We start from the raw sequence: 20,252 nt of genomic DNA on the forward strand, positions 1-20,252 counted from the left end.
GAAGACTATAATATTAGGAAGGGAATCGGTTAGAAGAGATTTTACAAAGCCAGACAGAATATTTTATATTGGCTCTTGGAGTTAGTAGGGAACCAGGGAGTGGACCAGAGGGTTACATGACAAGGTCAGACCAGAACTTTAGGAAGATCTTTTTGATAGACAAATGGGAATGTGAGGGAGAGGGAAGAGACTTTTGATAAGGATACCATTTACAGGCAAATGCTATAATCCAAGCACAAGGTAACTAGGGTCTGAGGGGCTACTAAAGTGGTTCATGAAGATAGAAAGGAAATGACATGGCAACTGTTTGAATAGTGGAGGTGAGAGAGAATGAAGAGGCAAAGAAGGACATTTAGGTTGTCAGCCTGGGAGTCTAGAAAGACAAGAACCCTTCCTTAACAGTTAGATGGGAACTAGGAAGAAAGGAGGGTTTAGGGACAAAGAGAATGAATTCAGTTTTAGACATGCTGAATGTACAAAGATGTCTATAGCACATCAGGTTTGAAGTATTCAGTAGTCAGATGAAGATATGAGGCTTGCAGAAAAATGGTTAAGTTACTGAGACAAGATAATAAACCAAAACTTCCTCCATTCAGTAGAGAAATTGTGACTTTAGTTCAGAATGTGGAATACATTTCAAGATATCACTATATTCATTGGTCATTTTTGTTGACTTTCTTTTCTTATAATCTAAAAATATGAGGTTATTTCCAAAGGTGACTAATAGATAAATGAAACAAATCAATGAAATATATTTGGGGAACAAAGATAGGAGGAAGAATTCATGCCAAAATGTTATGTGTTTTGTTTATTAAGTAAGGATTGTATTTCATTCTATTCATGTCCATTTGTGTGTATACATGGGTGTATGTGTGTGAGAGAGAGAAAGAGAGAGAGATCAGGTATTTAATTTAGGATTTTCTGGATAGATTTCAAAATGAAAATATCGATTGGATATTTGTTCCTTTCATTATTTATGGAACATCTGAAGGATGTCTTTTATGGTGTACAATTTAACATTACTTCATAAATGACTTAGACAAATGCATATGTAGAATTATAAATTCTTATGACTTTATGAACTTATGAAATTTTCAAAATTACTTGAATAAAAGCTAGATATATAGATAAAAATACTGTGATAATGAAACATAACATAGACCAAAATGTGAGGTATAATAAATGAAATGTAATTTAATAGGGTTGAATGCAGTCTTACATATGTATACTAAAATCAACAAAATGAGTGCGGTATATCTAGAAACATTGGCTAGATAATATTTCTGAATAATGCATTTTATTTTTAGCCTCAAATAAAAGTTTTATAATCAAAATATTCATATTTTCACCTTCATTGATTTATTATGTGCAAAACTAAAATACATAATCACATTTTCTGGCAATGGGGGATTTGGGGAAAGTATTTGAAACCTGAAATTAAATAAATACCCCTATTAAGAGTGAATAATGCATTTTAAAGAAAAACATTCATGAGCTTTTAGTATTAATCTTCCAATCCATTCCCCAAAATGTGATTCTCTTCTTCTCTGTCATTTTTTCTACCCATACCTTTCTGTTTAAATACTTATAGCTGTTCATAGGCACACAGTCATAATGAGTTTATGCAAATTCATAGTTATACTCATACTATTTTCATAAATAAAAGATGAGCAAAAGATACATTATTGTTTTATGTTACAATTAATCTGCACTGATCCAGAATTACCACAATTTGCCATTTGATTTCCTTAATTGCACAATTCATGCCGGGTTTTTAAAGGCCCACTGCCCTTTCCAAGCAGCAGGTTTTAAAGTCTTAATCATCATCATAAGCATAATGATCAAATAGCTTTAAGGTTAGGAGTTTGGTAGAACTAGTCTGTTATTGCTCAAATATCTGACAACCAGCTTGCTTGTGCTATAATTAATACTGAAATGTTATGCTTATTGCTGTTTATTTGAAGCAATAAAAATGGCAGCAAGTATGCAATACAAATAATCACATATTGTGGCCTTAAAAAGCAACCATAACTTTAGTTGTTTAATACATGCAAAGTTTCTCTAAGAGGATAATTTTCAAGAGAGTAATAACAATATTTAAAGTTTAAGGCTGATAGGGATAGGGCATTGTAAGAATGAAATGAGGAAAGCTATATTGTATTATATAATTGTATTATCTGATCCCTTCTCTTCTGGCACTACATTTTCCCTGTCTTCCAAATACTTATAAAAAAAGCTCAAAGGCAAGTCTATCGTGTGTCCCTTTGAGAATTTTATTTTAGATGTGCCTTAGCCCACCCACTCACCTATAGCAAAATCCACATCAGTTCCTCCACCCAATTTCTCTAATAGAGTCTGCCATTCCTCCCCACCCCCCCGGAAAGGAGAGAGGGGTTTGAGATTTCTGAGTGATTTCTGCTCAGTCAAAATAATTCCATTATCTGTTAGTCATGTTTACAGCAGGATAACAGCTAATAACTCATGCAGAACTCTGTAACAGTGTTTAATCTTGCTCTTCATCCCAAGTCAGTGCTCAAGAGCCTTGCTTTCTCTGATTATTAAAGATGATGTACAAGAATCCTGTCAACCTTGAGTTCATAGAATCTGAATGAGGCACAAGGTCAAGCTTTCCAAAGCAGTTTTAAAGAATTGACAGATAATAATTAAAGGTATGGCTCCCTTGAAAGGATAGAACTGATTATCTCAGACTAAGAACCTCAGGTGATATTAATACTATATTCATTCTCTCACTGACATCCAAATGGTTGAATTTTCACTGCCAAGTAGATTAGGAAAAATATGAATAGTAAAATTTATTGACAGTTCAGAAGAAAGCTGTTTATATCTAGCTGAGGTTCATCCCCTCTCAGGTACTGGATCACAGTAGATGAAAGAGCCAAAGAATGGCATAAGAATAAAGTAAAGCATTCTACTCTGACACAAAGAATTTCTTTTGACTTAAGAAATAAATCATCATATTAATATTCTTCTTTGAAAGTCTGTGACTCAATTTCCTAGAATGTCTGTTGTGTATTATTAGCATTACAAGATTCTTTCACCCAACATATCATCTATATCTTGATAACAATTCACTGTATTACTATTGAAATGAGATTTATAATGAAAAACTAGTGGACAATGATTAGTAATGGGAGGAGGTAGGTAATAAAATTATTTTTAAAACTTCAAAGTTTTATAGCTTATTTCTTCCCTTTCGCAATCTATAGAATGTTTAATATTTTCTTTATCTCTCTCATGGAATTAATTCTCATACATACCCTCCTCCTCCTTGCCCATTAATTAGCTCATCTCTCACATGCTTCATCCATTTATTCTTACTGTTTCTTTCCCCAGTCTATAATCTATAAAAATAAAAGGTAATCTTTCTCACTCTCTGTCTTTCTCTCTCTCTCTCTCTCTCTCTCTCTCTCTCTCTCACGCACACACCATCTGATACCTCTACTCTGGAATTATCTTACACAGTATCCTGTACTTTCATGCCAGGCTTTTAGAAATTATAATCTATATTCTGGGCTTGCATAAAATTTTTATTTGATTCTTTCCTATATATATACACATAAATATATGTGTATGAAGTCCATTATTCTCTTTTTAATTCTTGTTATCTCTATGGATATCTATTGGATAGCTAGGTGGCTAGATAGAGTGCCAGGCTTGGACTCAGGAAGAACTGAGCCCAAAGAAGTCTCAGATGCTTACTAGTCTATTCTATCCTGGGCAAGTCACTTAACCCTGTTTGCCTTAACTCCTTCATCTGTAAAATGAAATAAAGAAGGAAATGTCAAACCTATTCCAGTATCTTTGTTAAAAAATCCCCAAATGAGGGCATGAAGTGTGAGACATAACTGAAGTAACTGGACTACAACTATAATGCTATCCATTGGTAATTTACATAGTATCATGTTTTCACTTATCTGTATGAAGAAAATTCCCAAATCCATATCTCTACATATAGCCTCTTTCCCAAGTTCTATTTTTGTATTTCCAACTGCCTACTGGATGTCTCCATCTGGCTTTCCTGCTGGTACCTTAAACTCAACATATCCAAAACTTAATTCATCATCTTCTCCCCCAAACATACACTTTTCAACTGCTCTGTTTCTGTAGAGGACACCATCCTTCTTGTAACCTAGGCTTATGACCAAAGTCCTTTTTAATCTTCTCTCTTCCTTGTCTCAGATATCTAATAAGTTGTAAGTTTCTCCTCTTTCAGAAAGACAGCATGACATAGTGAATATAAAGTCAAGAAGACCTGGGTTCAAGTCTTATCTATGTAATATATTAGTTACATGATCTTGAACAAGCTTCCATGCTCTAAGTACCCCCAAGCAACTCTCTAAGTCTATGAGCTGGATAATGTTTGCCTGTCTTCATTGGTCAAGGGGTTTTCTTTAGTGGGAATTACCTATTATAATTAAATCATGATGCTGAACAAGAAATGATAACGATGATGATAGTGGTGGTTGTGATGAGTATGATACTTAATTTTTTAAAGAAACAGGGAATAAATTGAGTTAGTACACAAGCATGTAATACAGATTAGTCACAGGCATATAATATGGTGATATGAGGAACTTATATTATCTGGAATTCTGCTGGAGTTCTCTATATGACAAGTCTGGCAGCTGTTAAATTCTTGACTTGTTATCAACAAAAGCAATGCATATTTTCCCTAAAGAAATAGTCAGTTTACGTCCTGTTCACTTTTGTGCCCAGCTTATTGCCTGTATATAATGTCTGTTCAAAATCTGTGTGCTGATGGTCCGGTTTTAAGAGTTGTCCATTCAAAATCATACCATAGTCTAAATGGTACCCATTCAGCAGCCTTTCCCTGTTTCCCCTTCTCTGTCTAAATAAATAAGCTGAACTCTATTGAATATTTATAGATAGAAGAGAAGATTTAGCAAAGGTCTGGGGATTGGTGAAACCAGTATAAAGTCACCCAGAAAAATAAGTATCTGAATGACTTTGCCATTTATGGGGAATCCTTCTTACATTTTAACTCTGCATTAAACTTCCTCCACGATAGTGGCAAATTGCTTTAGTAAGCAAATATTTCCACATTTTATACCTCACTTGACATCAATAATAAGAGGTTTGTTGAAATGAGTTGTCCTTGTTGTTTCATATTTTGAGAAAGCTTATATAATTTTGATGTGAATACATAGGAGACACTTTGCTGGAGCAGAACCATTAAGTTGGGGTTTTGTTTAAATGGATCAATACATGAAAATATCAATAAAGGATAAAATTGATGACATCCCCTATTCTTGATTTCTTTCTGTGAATTTAATGATAATAAATGCGGTATATTTTGTTTCAAAAAAATCTGTTCTAGCTGCATTTATCAATTATTTTGATGAAAAATTATTTAGGGATGCAAGAATAGTTATACCTATTTGTTATTAATATTCATTTATTCACTATTTTTGTAACAAAATTTTTTTTCAAAATTTTGATATTTGCATTCTTCTATGCCTTAGTTGTAAATAATAGTGTAAGCAGGGGCAGTTGGATGACTCTGTGGATTGGAACCAGGTCTAGTGATAGGAGGTCCTGGGTTTAAATTTGACCTAAGATACCACCTAGCTGTGTGACCTGTGCAAGTCACTTAATCTCCATTGCCTAGCTCTTACTTATCTCCTACCTTGGAGCCAATACATAGCCTTCATTCCAAGATGGAAGGTAAGTTTTTCTTTTTGTTTTTTTTTAATTAAAGACAAAATTACTTTTTGTTGTAGCTATCAAGGAATCTTTTGTGATCATAATCTGTATATGGGAAAATGATTGGAGAAAGGTTTTAAAGCAGCTTTTTGCTCTACCCAATCACATCATTTAAAAAATAATCAAGAAATAAAGTGGAATCTTTTAGTCTCTATACCTTTCAGTCAGCTCTGTAATTATATGAATGTATTTGCTGTTGAATATCATTTGCAAAGGCCTACCTACTCCCATCTCATGCTTTTGTGGAATCAATAGGCTTTTGTATTCTCTTCTTTCCTAGTCTTTGGCTATGTTTTCTGATACAATTTTTTTTTACCTTCTCCTAAATTTGAATTGAAATAACCATACATAAATACATTCATTTTCCTACTTTGGCAGAGTATAACAAGTAATCCTTGTAGAATTCCTTTATTTTCATATTCTCTTCAGAAGAAAATAATGTTTAAAAGTATATTTATTTTAAAGGTTATATATATTTTAAAATATTTAGAATGAACAATGAGATACAAGATGTCCAGATAACCCATGAAATAGTGTTTCCTCTTGCTTTGTATACATAATAAAATCAACTTTTTTGTTTGCTTCTCTAAAAATGACCTATGAGCCATCCTGCCTCTATACTACAACATATTTTTGTCTTATTTCATTGTAGCAATCTTATAGTATATATATAATCTTAAGACATATAATATATATGTCTTATATATATAATATATATAATATATATAATAATATATAATCTTAAGACATATAATAATTCCATTCCTGTAGTTTTATGATAGTCCTTTCATTGGTCACTGGGAAAGGATTTAACATTGTGTGTGTCAGCATCAAAGTAAATGTTCATAAAATGTCTAAATATGTGATTCCTAACAAACTCCACATGGGACTAAGGAGTAGTTTGTGCATATGCACGGATGTGGATATAAGGATATACTCATGTAAATATGTGCATATGTGTATGAGTATAATATGCATCTTGTCTAAATATCCATGTATCCATATGCACATACATATACACACATATATATTTATCACAATATTTTTCCTCATTTTCCATGGCCAAGGAATTCATCACAAAGAGTTCAGCCTTCGAATGACTCGTCTCTCTATACTTTGCTAAGCTAATCTCAGAAAATGGACACACCATTGAGCCATGATTCCATGGCTTTGCAGCATGACAAAAATTGCCAAAGTATATGTTCTTCTGAAAGAGTATTTGAGAAGCCAGGATCACTTCCCTACCACTGGAATGAATCAGAATAGAATTCTAGATGAATATTATTTGGATCTGTGCTATGAGGAATATATCCTTAACTTCTTGCCCTGAGAACAGATTGTCTTTACATTTTTACATGTGGTGGATCCTTTAGAAATAGAGTGAAGACTATAGGCCCCCTCTAAAAATAAAGCTTTTTAATAAATAAAATAAAATGCATAAGATTGCAAAGAAAACCAAATATATTGAAATACAGGATGTCCAAAAATTCTAACTATGGTTTTAAACTTTAATGGCTAAAATTGGCACTAAAAATTTTAATACCTAAAACTGCATTCATGTTTATGGGATATTTATCAAATCATTTCTAAGCTAAGGTCATAATTAGCAAGTACAAAACTCTTACCATTGTTCAATTTGCAAAAGCTATTACAATACTAGTCATTAGTGAAAATACTATTTCCCCCATATACCTAATAAAGAAATTGATATTTATGTTATATGACTTGTCCATGATCAGAAGACTCATTAGTGGTAGAATGTAACCACCCTTAGAAGGAACAGATGTTGGAGAAGTGTCTGCTTATAGACATGGATGAGATCCCAAGACAGCCTGTGAATCTGTGCATACTAGCAACTCTAAGATACTACTGAAAACAAACCTGAATAGCTGAAGGCTGACATATGCAAACTAATCATCTCCTGTTCATAACTAGAAAAATGAGCATGAATAAAGGCCTGCAAATCCTTTTCTCTGGATGACAAATATAGCTATTTTCATCATTGTGTTATGAAAATGTACTCATATTAAAAGGAAGCATGAGGCAGAAGAAAATGAAGTAATAAGATACACTCTTATTTCTCTGCTACTCTTGAGTCTAGTTTCTTATCATGTCCTTTTTCACTTCTTGAACAAACAGAAGAAACATTGTGACATTTGTGTGTCATCCCATTATTCTGGGGAGCCTGTGAAGCTTCTAGACATAGCGACACTTTAAAATGTTCATTTAATTGATGAATGTTACAGTGAAAAATAGAAAGGAAAGAGGAAAACTGTATCTAACTATTATTTTCTGAAACAGAAATGCCTTAGTGACAAAAAAATGAAGTCATAAGAAACAAAAATGTTTATATGTACAAATATCTGTAATTTATACCCTAATTCTCGTAGAACAAATTTATTCTTCCAAGCTGTTACCATAGCCCCTGTCCAAAGGAAACCACTCTTTTTGAATTACCAAGATTCTTAGTTGGGAAGCGAAACTATTTTGCCTGATAATTTGGATCACATCTTTTCTTAGTTTTCCCTAGCTAGGCAGTTGCCAGATTTGTAAGACTTACTCCATTAAAGGATAAACTATATTTGGAGATCTGTGTGAGTGAGCTGAAAAAATGAAGTGGATCATTAGGTATGGGAATTCAGTAATGACACTTGCCCCATTGCAAGGCTATAAAAAAAGAAGGAAAAAAAGTTTTCTTTTTTTCCTGCCCTTTTTTCAAAGACAAACTTGCCAAGTTAAATGATCAAAGGTATCCAATGAAATGGTCTCCTTTTGAAGATATTTATACCTTCTAGTCATAAGACACATCTTAAAATAAAGATGTCCCTCAAGGGCTCTTTTCTTAACATGATCCTGAGGTTTTTTTTTTTAATTTTTATTTTCTGCTTTTCATGCAAGAATGAAAGATAAGAAATACTGGTGTTACATTGATTATGCTATGGAAAGTGGAATTTTGGGGCTTTTAAAATGAATTTTGCATCATAGGCTTGTGGTCCTCATCTTTACAATATGAAGCAAGAGAAAGCCATTTTAAAGATATCTAGTTTAATATGAAAAGTCTTAAAAGAAAAAAATCATCATTGCATAAATTCTGAGTTTAGAATGACATTAATACAAGTAGAAAATGCAACTTGTTTTTATGAAAAGCAGGTTCCTTAGGACTTCTATTGAAAATGGCACTATGCACTGGAACAACCGCTGAATTGACCAGAGACTATAGGAAGTTCTTCCCAAGCTGTCAGTTTATACCAGAGAACTGGGTGACATAGTAAATTATAACTTGATAATTGGAGCATAGAGAAAACCAACAAAGCCCCTAAATTCCCTTTCAACCTAGAAGGGTATCTTCAATGAAGAAAAGTATTTCAGGCAAAGTTTTGAATAACTGAAAGCATATGAGCAAGATGGCATCATGGTGGAATGGCACAGTTTCTGGGTTAGGAGTTCTGAGGCCTCAGTTCTGGTCCTGATTCTACTAATAAATAACTTTGTGACTTCAGGAATATCATTTCCTCTCTTATGTTCATTTTTTTCTTATGAAATATGAAACTTCTAGAGTAGGTTATCCCTAAAATCTCTCAGTTGTAAAAATGTAATAACATTAATATTTTAATTAGGAAAATAGGTGAGGAAAACTTCTAGTTGCTCAAATACAAGTATTCTGAGTCTTACTCTATTCTCATTGATGTTTTAAAGGGAAACAAATAATTGAATCTAAAAATTCCAGAGAACAAAAAGGTAGGCAAAGAAAAATGTCTGAAGAATGCATGATAAAGATGAATCAGGCTTCCCTTGGGTCTCATGAGTCCTTTCAGGTAAATGATTATTGCTGAAACAGATGATTCTTCCATTTCCTTTCCCTTTTTTACCTTCCAGTTTCCTTTTAACTAATGCCTTTTATTCTAAGAACTTAAAACTATGTTAATTTCATTAGGGCAATCTCTAAACTGAAAGCTTTCTTTTTTCCATTTTTCTTTAATTTATTTAGCTGTGAGATCTGTCTCTTTGTCTCTGCTTGAAAAGATGGATTTGTAATTAGACCAATTGATATTGTTTTGGAGGGTATAGTATTGGACAGGGTCTTAAATAAATAAATAAATGGTCTGAGCTTGGTATGATGAGTATTATTGGAAGAGAGAACTAATGAGAAATAGTGAGATGCCGCCATTTGCAGAGCTATACTGGCATCAATGTTCCTGGTTTAATAGCTAGGACAATTTAAGGCAGCACAATAGTAAACCATTTGGGCTGTAATGGTAAGTGATTAAATAAATAAATAGTGACCTTTTTTTAGCTTGATCCTTAATATATTATAGTGGGGAACTTCATAACTGGATAGGAAACGGGTGATAATCACTATCTGAGTAATAGTGTTGTTTTTTAAAAATATTTAATTTTTCCAGTTTATATATTGATGTAATTTTAATAACTATTTTCTAACATTTTGCAATCCATGTTTTTCCCTTCCTCTCAGCCTCTCCCATCCCCAAGAATTTTGGTAATATAATTTAGGTTGAATATTTGTTATCATTCAATACATATGTCCATGTTCATCATGTTATGAAACAAGACACATATTACTTATGCAAGAGAAAAATTCATGGAAGGAATAAAGTGAAGAATGGAATATTTCAATTGTCATCAGTTCTTTCTATTGTGGTGGATTGCATCAAAATGTTATATAAAATCATCCTTCAGTACTTCAGTAATCTATAATTTAATCAGTATAAACTGATTCTTCATTTTTGCAAGCCATTGCCATATTGTAACAAAGCTAGTAGATAGTCTTCAAAATACATTAGGACAAAACAAACCAGTATCCTGACTTTAGGTGGGTCTTCAAACTAACAGAAAAATATTGCATCAAATAATTCTTATAATCTAAGCTTTTATAGTATTGATTGGATGTATGAAAGGTTTGTTCTCCATTAACAGTCTTTGAAAAATCAGGGTCCCTTCAATTTATTTTTTACTCTATGAAAATTATGTTTTGAGGAAATCAAATGTGTGCTGAACTAAATTCAAAGTATGTATAAAACTGAATTATATTTATATATTTACCTACATGGTTCAAAATGAGTTAATGTACTGTTGACTAGTATCACTGTAGTTTGATGCATGATATGTGGCTAGGGAGAGATGAAACCACATCAATCTCCACCATGCCAACACAAACTAAAACTGGTCTCTCAAATAGTTTCTGAATTCATCAATAATACTGTTGGGAAAGGGATTTTTCTTTCAAAAATCTCATTTATATCATAGTGATGGTTATTTATAGCTCATTTCAGAAAAAAGAAGCTGCTGAAAGTAATTGAAAAATAGTAAATTTTAGCTGATCTATTTTTATTTATCTCACTAAACATGTTGTTTTATAACATATAATAGAGAAGCAGTAAGAGAACCACATAGCTTAGTACAAGAGAACCACAAAATACAGCCAGAGGATCAAATCTATCTTAGGAGCAAAACATCATTCTTAGTTCAAGACTAAAAAAAAAATCAGGTAGCATTTTGGTCCAAATTTGATCCTTATGACACAGTTGGCTGACTTCTGCTAGAGCAGGTATAGAATCAGCCTTGGAGTGTGAAATGTTAGGGTTTCAAACACTCTGCCATACAAGTTGTGATTGTCCCTTAGGTGACAGGTCACTTAATCCCACTTTGCATAAACAAACTCTTAAAGGCTTTAAATTATAATTAAGTTGCCAATCTGTTCACTCAGTGAAGCCTCAGAAGATGAGATACAACAGAATATATATCATTCTTTGCCACTCATGCTAATTTTGGTCTTACAGAATTCACACCAAGAAAACAGAGGTTGTCCATCAGCCAGAAGAACGGCATCATCCACATGTTGAACAGTCAGTTATATGAAACAGAGAAATTTTGAATGGTGTGGATGAGTTCACTAATCTTGGAAGTATTCTTCTTAGGGCTATACACATAAATGATGAAACTGGCACAATCATTGCCAGATCTAGCTTAGATCATTTAGAAGGATAAAGTATTGGACTTTGAAGTACTTTATTGGGCTGAACTTCCAAGCATTCAAACTCTACTGCAGAGAACATTTATCAGATAGGATGGCCACCATTGTTTGCCTAAAAGACCATTTTATGGAGAGCTCACAGAAGACAAGAACTCACAAGAACATCAGAAGATCTGATACAAGAATACTCTCCAAGTATCTTTGGTATTAGTTTTGAGACATGGGAAACATCAGCATAGGACTGTCTAGCATGGCATCCCGATATAAAAGAAAATAATATGCTCTATGAATAAAAGAGAATTGCAGTAACTCAAAAGAAATGTGAGAAGTTCAAATTTAGGAGTATCTCCATGACAAATGTTTAAAGGGGCTATCTGTACCTGATGTGTAGTACAACCTTCCACACTCATATTGGTCTGATGACTCACTCTAAAATGACCATGACATGGTGACATCATTTTGGTCTACTTAGAATACAAAGGACAGCAAATATCTTGCCAACTTATATTGATTAAAAACAAGTTTCCATACAAGAAGATCTCAAAACAGGTTTATATCAAACTCATTAGTGTCCATCAAGTTCAATATTATTATTTTCTTTAGGCTTTGCAATTTCTATTTTTTAATGACAGTTAAAATATGGGTGACATGTAGTATATCTTATCATCTCATCTGATTCACACTAGTAGCAGTACTACAAAAGAAAATGAAAAGATATCTTATTGAAATGTTTCCTATAGAATTAAATTTATTTCTATTTATTCAGTGTAATGGTTGTATCAAAATGTAAATTTGTCAATTTTTGAATGCAAAGTAGTTTTTAAATCTTTATTATGCTTTTTTAGCATCTATTATTTCTAGCAACTCAAAGTTCAATTTTCATTTTATTCTTTTTCTGTTCTAATTGTGAGTAGGCAAATCTCTTTGGTCAAGAACAGAAGCTCATCTGCCCATCTAACCTTAGACATTAATCCCACTAAAAGACTAATTCCATTAGCATCAAAATTGTGACTAATAACTTCAAAGGTTCATTGAAAAGCAGTAATGCACTTTGTCTCTCACATCAATCTTTGGCACCTTAGAAATGAAGCATAATGAAAATAGGTTACAACCTATTGCTTTCATAAAATGTCTTAGGATGGCATGTTACATAAGCAGGGATTGATACACTAAATGGTAGTGTCAGGTCATTATATCTGACACTTGTTTATTAAAAATGTGGAAATATAGTGTTCTTAGTAAAACAAGATTCAGAAATATAATGACAGATTTTAAATCATGTCTCAAAAGCAAAATAAGAAAATTACACTGAATGAATTTTTAGGGTTAAATAAAATAATTATGTTGTTTGTTCCTCCTAATGGACATTTTATCATGAAAAAAAGGCAAAACCAATCAGATATCTTACACATTCTTTAAACATTTTAAATTGGTAATTATATTCCATTCTACAAGAGAAATAATGAACTTGAACTTTAAAAACACTTGGAAAATCTTGACTATTATGCAAACTCAAAGTCTTAGAAGGGCTATAAGGAGGATATGATCCTGGTAAATGGGATCTGGCTCTGAATACATTAAAACCATTTTCGAAACGTTTATGATATACATGTTCACACTGCAGCCACATTATTTTAATTCACCTTTAATTATCTGATTTTAATCAATTTTACATTTATTTCTAATCCTTTTTCCTTTTTCTTCACTGTTTCTACACACATTTTAAAATAATACATTTATCTAGATGTGTTTTGGCACAATGTTGCTCAGGAACATCAGTAGTTGACATAAAATCACATATATTCACATGTGCATATGTACACAAATATTCATTTCTATGTATAATAAATATATGAATCTCCATTAGGACAACTTTACCTTTCCCTAAAAGATTAAGTGCTACCCCAAGAGACTCATGATGAAAAAAGCTACTGCCCCATAGAAAGAACTGGTTGAAATTGAATACAAATCAAAGCATGCCATTTTTCTTTTAATCTACTTCATGAGTTTTTTTCTTAGAAAGAAATATTGTCTTGTTTCACAACATAACAAACATGGAAATATATATTGCGTGATACCACATGTGTAACATATATTACTTGTTAGAGATAAGTGTGAGAAGTCAGTACAATTAAGTGGTATAAAAAGTCTTCCTAAAGATGTTGTGACTTAAAGGAAGCTAGGGAAGATAGGTAGATAAGGAGGTAGGTGTGGGAGACAGCCAGAGAAAGTGTAGAGTGGAGAGATGGAGTGCCTTGTTCATAGAACAGACAGGAGGTCAGCATCACTATGTCAAAGAGTATATGCCAAAGAGGAAGATGTAGGAATACTAGAGATGTAGGTGGGAGTGGGGGATAAAAGATTTTGAACACCAAACAGGATTTTGTATTTGATACTGGGGATGATAAAGAGCCATTGTTTATTGAATAGGTAGAGGAATTGGCTATGCCTTTGCTTTAGGGAAATCACTTTAGTGGCTGAAGGAAGGATGGATTGGAGTAGTGAAAGGCTTGACAGACCTCCATCAAGTTATTCAATAATTGGCATATCAGATGATGAGAGAGCGATAACAAAAGTGGTACTGGTAGCAGAGTTGAAGCTGGAGTATATTCAAGAATGATTGCAAAGATAAAGTCAGTAAGTCTTGGCAACAGATTGGATATGTTGGTGGTGGTGAGTGTAATGAATTCAGGATGACAACATCGTGAGATTTTAAGGATGAGGTACAGTGAGGATGGGTTTCCCTCTACAGTAAGAGAGAAAGTAGATGGTATGGAAAGTTTTTGGAGAAAGAGTCCTCTTTTGGAGAAAAAAATTGAATCCTCTTTTGAACTTGTTGAGTTTAAAATGTCTACTGAACATCAATGATTAAATGTCTGAAAGGCAGTTGGAATTGCAAAACTGGCGGTCAACAGAGAGGTTTCAATAGGATAGATGGATCTGAGAATTGAGACTGTATTTAAGTCTAATGGAGCAGATATGTACACTAAATGAAGTAGCACAGAGGCAGAGGAGAAGAGAGTCCAAAACAGAACCCTGAGAAATCCCTCTGGAGAAAATGTGATCTTCTGAAAATTCAGTAAAGGAGTCTGTGTTAATGCAGTCAGATGGGTGAAAGAACCAGGGGAAAATGATCTTCCTGAAAATCTAGAGAAAAGACATTATCCAGTGGCAAAGCCTGCTATCCCTTCTCTATTTATATACTACTTCCTGCAACTTAACTCTTTGTTCCAGACCTCTATTAACCTAAAACAAATTTCTCCCCAATTATGAATCTCCATACATTAAAGTATTTCAATTCTTCTGAAGTTCTAGTTACCTATAGCACAGTACCTGGAGCTAGAATCCTTGAGTGCAAATCCTGCCTATAACACTTTATATCAGTGCAATCTTGACCAGTCATTTAACTTTCCTTTGCCTCAGTTTTTGCACATATAAAATGAGATGGTTGTATTAGCTGTCATGTCCAGCTTTAAATAGTTGATTTTTCTGATACTAAACTAGCATTATCTCCTATTTGAAACCTTTATAACTTTAATTGAAAGATTCCTTACTGTATCTGTATTTCTTGTATACTTTCCTGTATATCATGACACTTTTCCTGAAGCTCTACTTTGTGTTTGTGTCATTCACTCTTTTATCATAGCTATTTGATTGTTTCTCCCCTAAAAATGGCTTATTGCTGCTTTTAAAGTAGGAACTGTATTATATCTATCTTCATGTATTTCATGACTAATTAAATTCCTTGTATGTAATAGGAGCATAATAAATGCTAAATGAATATTATTAAAATTAGCAAGTGTTACACTGCTAAATTAAATGATAATTTGAGCATCATTTACATGGCAGTGAGATACTATGCATGCTCTTCTCCTGTTTATAAATTGTTTTAGAACTTTAGCATGAATTTCTTTGCTCTGCTCCTATAGTATATTTCAATAAGACTTGCCATAACAATTAAAGTCACTCAGTGGTAATGAGAGAGTCATATGGGAAACAGCATCAGCTCTTTCATCCCTCTGGTGAACCATTTATATAACGGAAGTTGCCAAGATATTTTAAATATAATGTCTTACCCTAGTGGCTGGAAGATGTTAATTATTGTCCTTAATTGTTTCACTTAGAAGAAAGAACTGTCTTTGGCACTGGAGACTTTAAGTATCTTTCAGTAATGTGAAGATTCTGTTCAAACTAGTTCATTATGCTAACTTCCTCAAAAAGATTTGCAAATTGCCTTTGTCTTGGCCAAATAAGAGACGATTTAAATATGATTCATTTGAACAGTATAGATACAAATAAGCTATATGTTCATTTGAAACATAAAGACCATCTTTTCCCTTTCACAGATAGATACATTTAGCCTGTGACAGTTTTACTTATAAGATAAATGTAGTGAGCTGAATTTCTCAGAAAAAATTAATCAGATGACTTCATAATAGCATAAAGCAACATAAAATATAGCAGATAAAATTTTCCATTAATTTTAAAAGTACCCTAAATAAAATTCCCACAACATATTAAAGTTAAAAAATACAAGGGAAAAGAAGTTGATATGATTGCTATACTCTTAACAAAGCCAAGAAGTGCTAACAAGTGAAAAAGGACAATTTTTTTCCACTAATAGTTTGATAAAGCCGTTTCCTAGGAGAAGTACTAATAAAAAGAAAATTCCTGAGTATCACACTTTCAGCAAGTATGAAAATGAGTAAGAAATTAATAACAGGAGGGTAGCTAGGTTACTCAGAGTTTTGAGAGCTGGATCTAGAAACAGTGGTCCATGACTTCAAATGTAGCCTCAGATATTTGTGGGCTGTGTGACCCTGGCCAAATCACTTAACACCCATTGTCTAGTTTTTACTGCTCTTTTGCCTTAGAACCAATATGTAGTATTGATTATAAGATGGAAGGTAAGGGTTTTAAAAAGAAGATGCTAGTAAAAAGTTGTAGATAGCTTCAGAGTATCTGGATTTATGCCATAATCAAGTGACAACTATTTATACACACAAAATATATGCCGGCCTCCCTCTTTAAGTCCAAAGTTAAAGATCTTAAGGAATCTCCCTATATTCCTGTTTAAAAATCAAAATTAATTTCTAATCATAAAATTATTATATTTTAAGAGATTTATTAATGATCATTAGAAATAAAGGAATAAAAAGTAACAAAATAAAACCACGTGCCCATGGCTAATCAGCCTATTCAAGATCCTCTATTACCACTACCATGGTTACTGACAAGAAGCAAAAGAGCCTGGGACCAGCCAACCCACTGCCTAATATCTTCTGTCTACAGGAAGTATGTAGTGACAGGAAATCAGTGGACTCCCTGGAAATGTAGTTTTTAAGTAACAGATTTCCAATTACATACCTGCAGAGAGATGAAATTTCCTGTCCCCTTGGGGAGAAAAAGGGAAACAGGTCCTCAATGTGAAAACAATGTCAGGTGGGGAAGAGTCAAGGATAGAGAGACAGAGAAAATTCTTTGCCCTGTCTTGATAGTTGGAAGACGAAGGGATATAATGCAGAAAGCACAAAGGGAAGATTGATTGCTGAACTCTTGGAAACCAAAAAAAAAAAAAAGATTCTTCCGAAAAGAAAGGGTACTTGGTCTACTGAGGAGGAGTTATCTGCTTGTCTTTCTCAAAATAGGTAGTATCAGGTGAGCCATCATCCCTTAAAGGTCAGAGGAAGATAAGACAGATGTAGAAGTTCAGGGATCACCTGAGGATCGGTACTGAGAAAGCTATATGTCAAGCTAATAACAATATTATGTCTTTATGTCTTTCCAGGACATATATCCAGAATATGATAGAGAAACTATCAATAGTAGGCAAGCCAGATCACTGCTCATTTCTGGCTACTCATTTGGGCCCAAATGATAGTCAGAGAGATTCTAGGAAAAATTAAAAAGATAACTAGATATAAGAGATTCTTGAGGGAAAAAAGTGAGGACATAAGGGGAGCAGGTGGTGTTTTCATTAAGCTACCAAATGAAGGAAAGAGGTTCAGATGATAAGAGAAGTTTTAGGAAGTGAACATATGTTTAAGAAGATCATGTTGAAGAAAAAAAATACGGATTTTGGAATTATAGGAAAATGAAAGAAATGACAGCTCCCTGGCCAAAGATGAAGTGAACCTAGCAAGGATTTTTAATAATGTATTTACCTCAAGCCTTGTAAAATCATTCAAAAGGCCTTTAAATTGCAAAGGAGGAAGGGGAAAAAAACTTCTGTTTATATTACATATACCAAGTTAGATACTATAAAAAAATAGTCAAGTGTAGGAAAAGTAATTGCAACAGTGATGCGCAGAAATTCACAGGAAGAAGAAGTAGAAAGGGGGAACATATAGAGTAGTGTTATATATTAAGAAGGTGTATACCTGGGCATAGTATCATACATCTGTAAATTCTGCTGCCAGGAAGGCTGAGGTTGGAATATCTCTTGTCTTCTGGAGTTGTAAGTTGCTTTAGGCTAAGCTGATAAAATTTCCTTGATTGGCACTAAGTCCAGTGCCAACATTACTGAATTTCCTAAAAGTTGGGGAGGGGGTCACTAGGTTGTTTTAGGAGGGATAATCGGTATGGGTCAGGAAAAAAAAAAAAAACAGGCTAAATCTCTAATCAATACCAGTCAGTAACTGGATTGGGTCCTTAAATGGCCACCATACTTTCAGGCTAGGAGAGATAGGAAAACCCAGTCTACTCCCTTTGTCTAAATCAAAAGAGTAATTTAAAAAATGTCTTAATGAGAATTACTTGTTTTAAAGAGTGAATAAATGGTGGAATAATTCTTTAAAAAATGATAGAGATTCACAGAACCCATCTCCCAATTTAACTGTTTTGGAAATAGATTAAAAGGTGCCAACAAGGATATGTAGCAGATGCCAAATACAAAAGCAAAGCAATCTTTTTTTTTTTTAAATATATTTTATTTGATCATTTCCAAGCATTATTCGTTAAAGACATAGATCATTTTCTTTTCCTCCCCCCCACCCCCCATAGCCGACGCGTAAGTCCACTGGGCATTAGATGTTTTCTTGATTTGAACCCATTGCTTTGTTGATAGTATTTGCATTAGAGTGTTCATTTAAAGTCTATTCTCTGTCATGTCCCCTCAACCTCTGTATTCAGGCAGTTGCTTTTTCTCGGTGTTTCCACTCCCATAGTTTATCCTTTGCTTATGAATGGTGTTTTTTTCTCCTGGATCCCTGAAAGTTGTTCAGGGACATTACACCGCCCCTAATGGAGAAGTCCATTACGTTCGATTATACCACAGTGTATTAGTCTCTGTGTACAATGTTCTCCTGGTTCTGCTCCTCTCGCTCTGCATCACTTCCTGGAGGTTGTTCCAGTCTCCATGGAACTTCTCCACTTTATTATTCCTTTGAGCACAATAGTATTCCATCACCAACATATACCACAGTTTGTTCAGCCATTCCCCAATTGATGGGCATCCCCTCGTTTTCCAGTTTTGGGCCACCACAAAGAGCGCAGCTATGAATATTTTTGTACAAGTCTTTGTGTCCATTATCTCTTTGGGGTACAGACCCAGCAGTGCTATGGCTGGGTCAAAGGGTAGATATTCTTTTGTCGCCCTTTGGGCATAGTTCCAAATTGCCCTCCAAAATGGTTGGATCAGTTCACAACTCCACCAGCAATGAATTAATGTCCCTACTTTGCCACATCCCCTCCAGCATTCATTACTTTCCTTTGCTGTTATGTTAGCCAATCTGCTAGGTGTGAGGTGATACCTCAGAGTTGTTTTGATTTGCATCTCTCTGATTATAAGAGATGTAGAACACTTCTTCATGTGCTTGTTAATAGTTTTGATTTCTTTATCTGAGAACTGCCTATCCATTTCCCTTGCCCATTTATCAATTGGAGAATGGCTTGATTTTTTGTACAATTGATTTAGCTCATTATAAATATGAGTAATTAAACCTTTGTCAGAGGTTTCTATGAAGATTTTTTCCCAATTTGTTGTTTCCCTTCTGATTTTAGTTATATTGGTTTTGTTTGTACAAAAGCTTTTTAGTTTGATGTAGTCAAAATTATTTATTTTACATTTTGTGATTCTTTCTATATCTTGCTTGGTTTTAAAGCCTTTCCCCTCCCAAAGGTCTGACATGTATACTATTCTGTGTTTACCCAATTTACTTATGGTTTCCTTCTTTATGTTTAAGTCACTCACCCATTTTGAATTTATCTTGGTGTAGGGTGTGAGGTGTTGATCTATTCCTAGTCTCTCCCACACTGTCTTCCAATTTTCCCAGCAGTTTTTATCGAATAGTGGATTTTTGTCCCAAAAGCTGGGATCTTTGGGTTTATCGTATACTGTCTTGCTGAGGTCGTTTTCCCCCAGTCTATTCCACTGATCTTCCTTTCTGTTTCTTAGCCAGTACCAAATTGTTTTGATGACTGCTGCTTTGTAATATAGTTTGAGGTCTGGGACTGCAAGGCCCCCATCATATGTGTTTTTTTTCATTATTTCCCTGGATATCCTTGATCTTTTGTT

The 20,252-nt window shown here is 33.7% G+C and overlaps 1 protein-coding gene across 2 annotated transcripts in view; it reads left to right on the forward strand.

The window, feature by feature from the left end:
* CDH12 (cadherin 12) overlaps positions 1-20,252 on the forward strand; it is a 1,480,679-nt gene that overhangs the window by 991,842 nt on the left and 468,585 nt on the right. The gene's annotated exons all lie outside the window — the stretch shown is intronic.

This window comes from Monodelphis domestica, chromosome 3 (assembly GCF_027887165.1).
Source record: "Monodelphis domestica isolate mMonDom1 chromosome 3, mMonDom1.pri, whole genome shotgun sequence".
NCBI lineage: Eukaryota > Metazoa > Chordata > Mammalia > Didelphimorphia > Didelphidae > Monodelphis > Monodelphis domestica.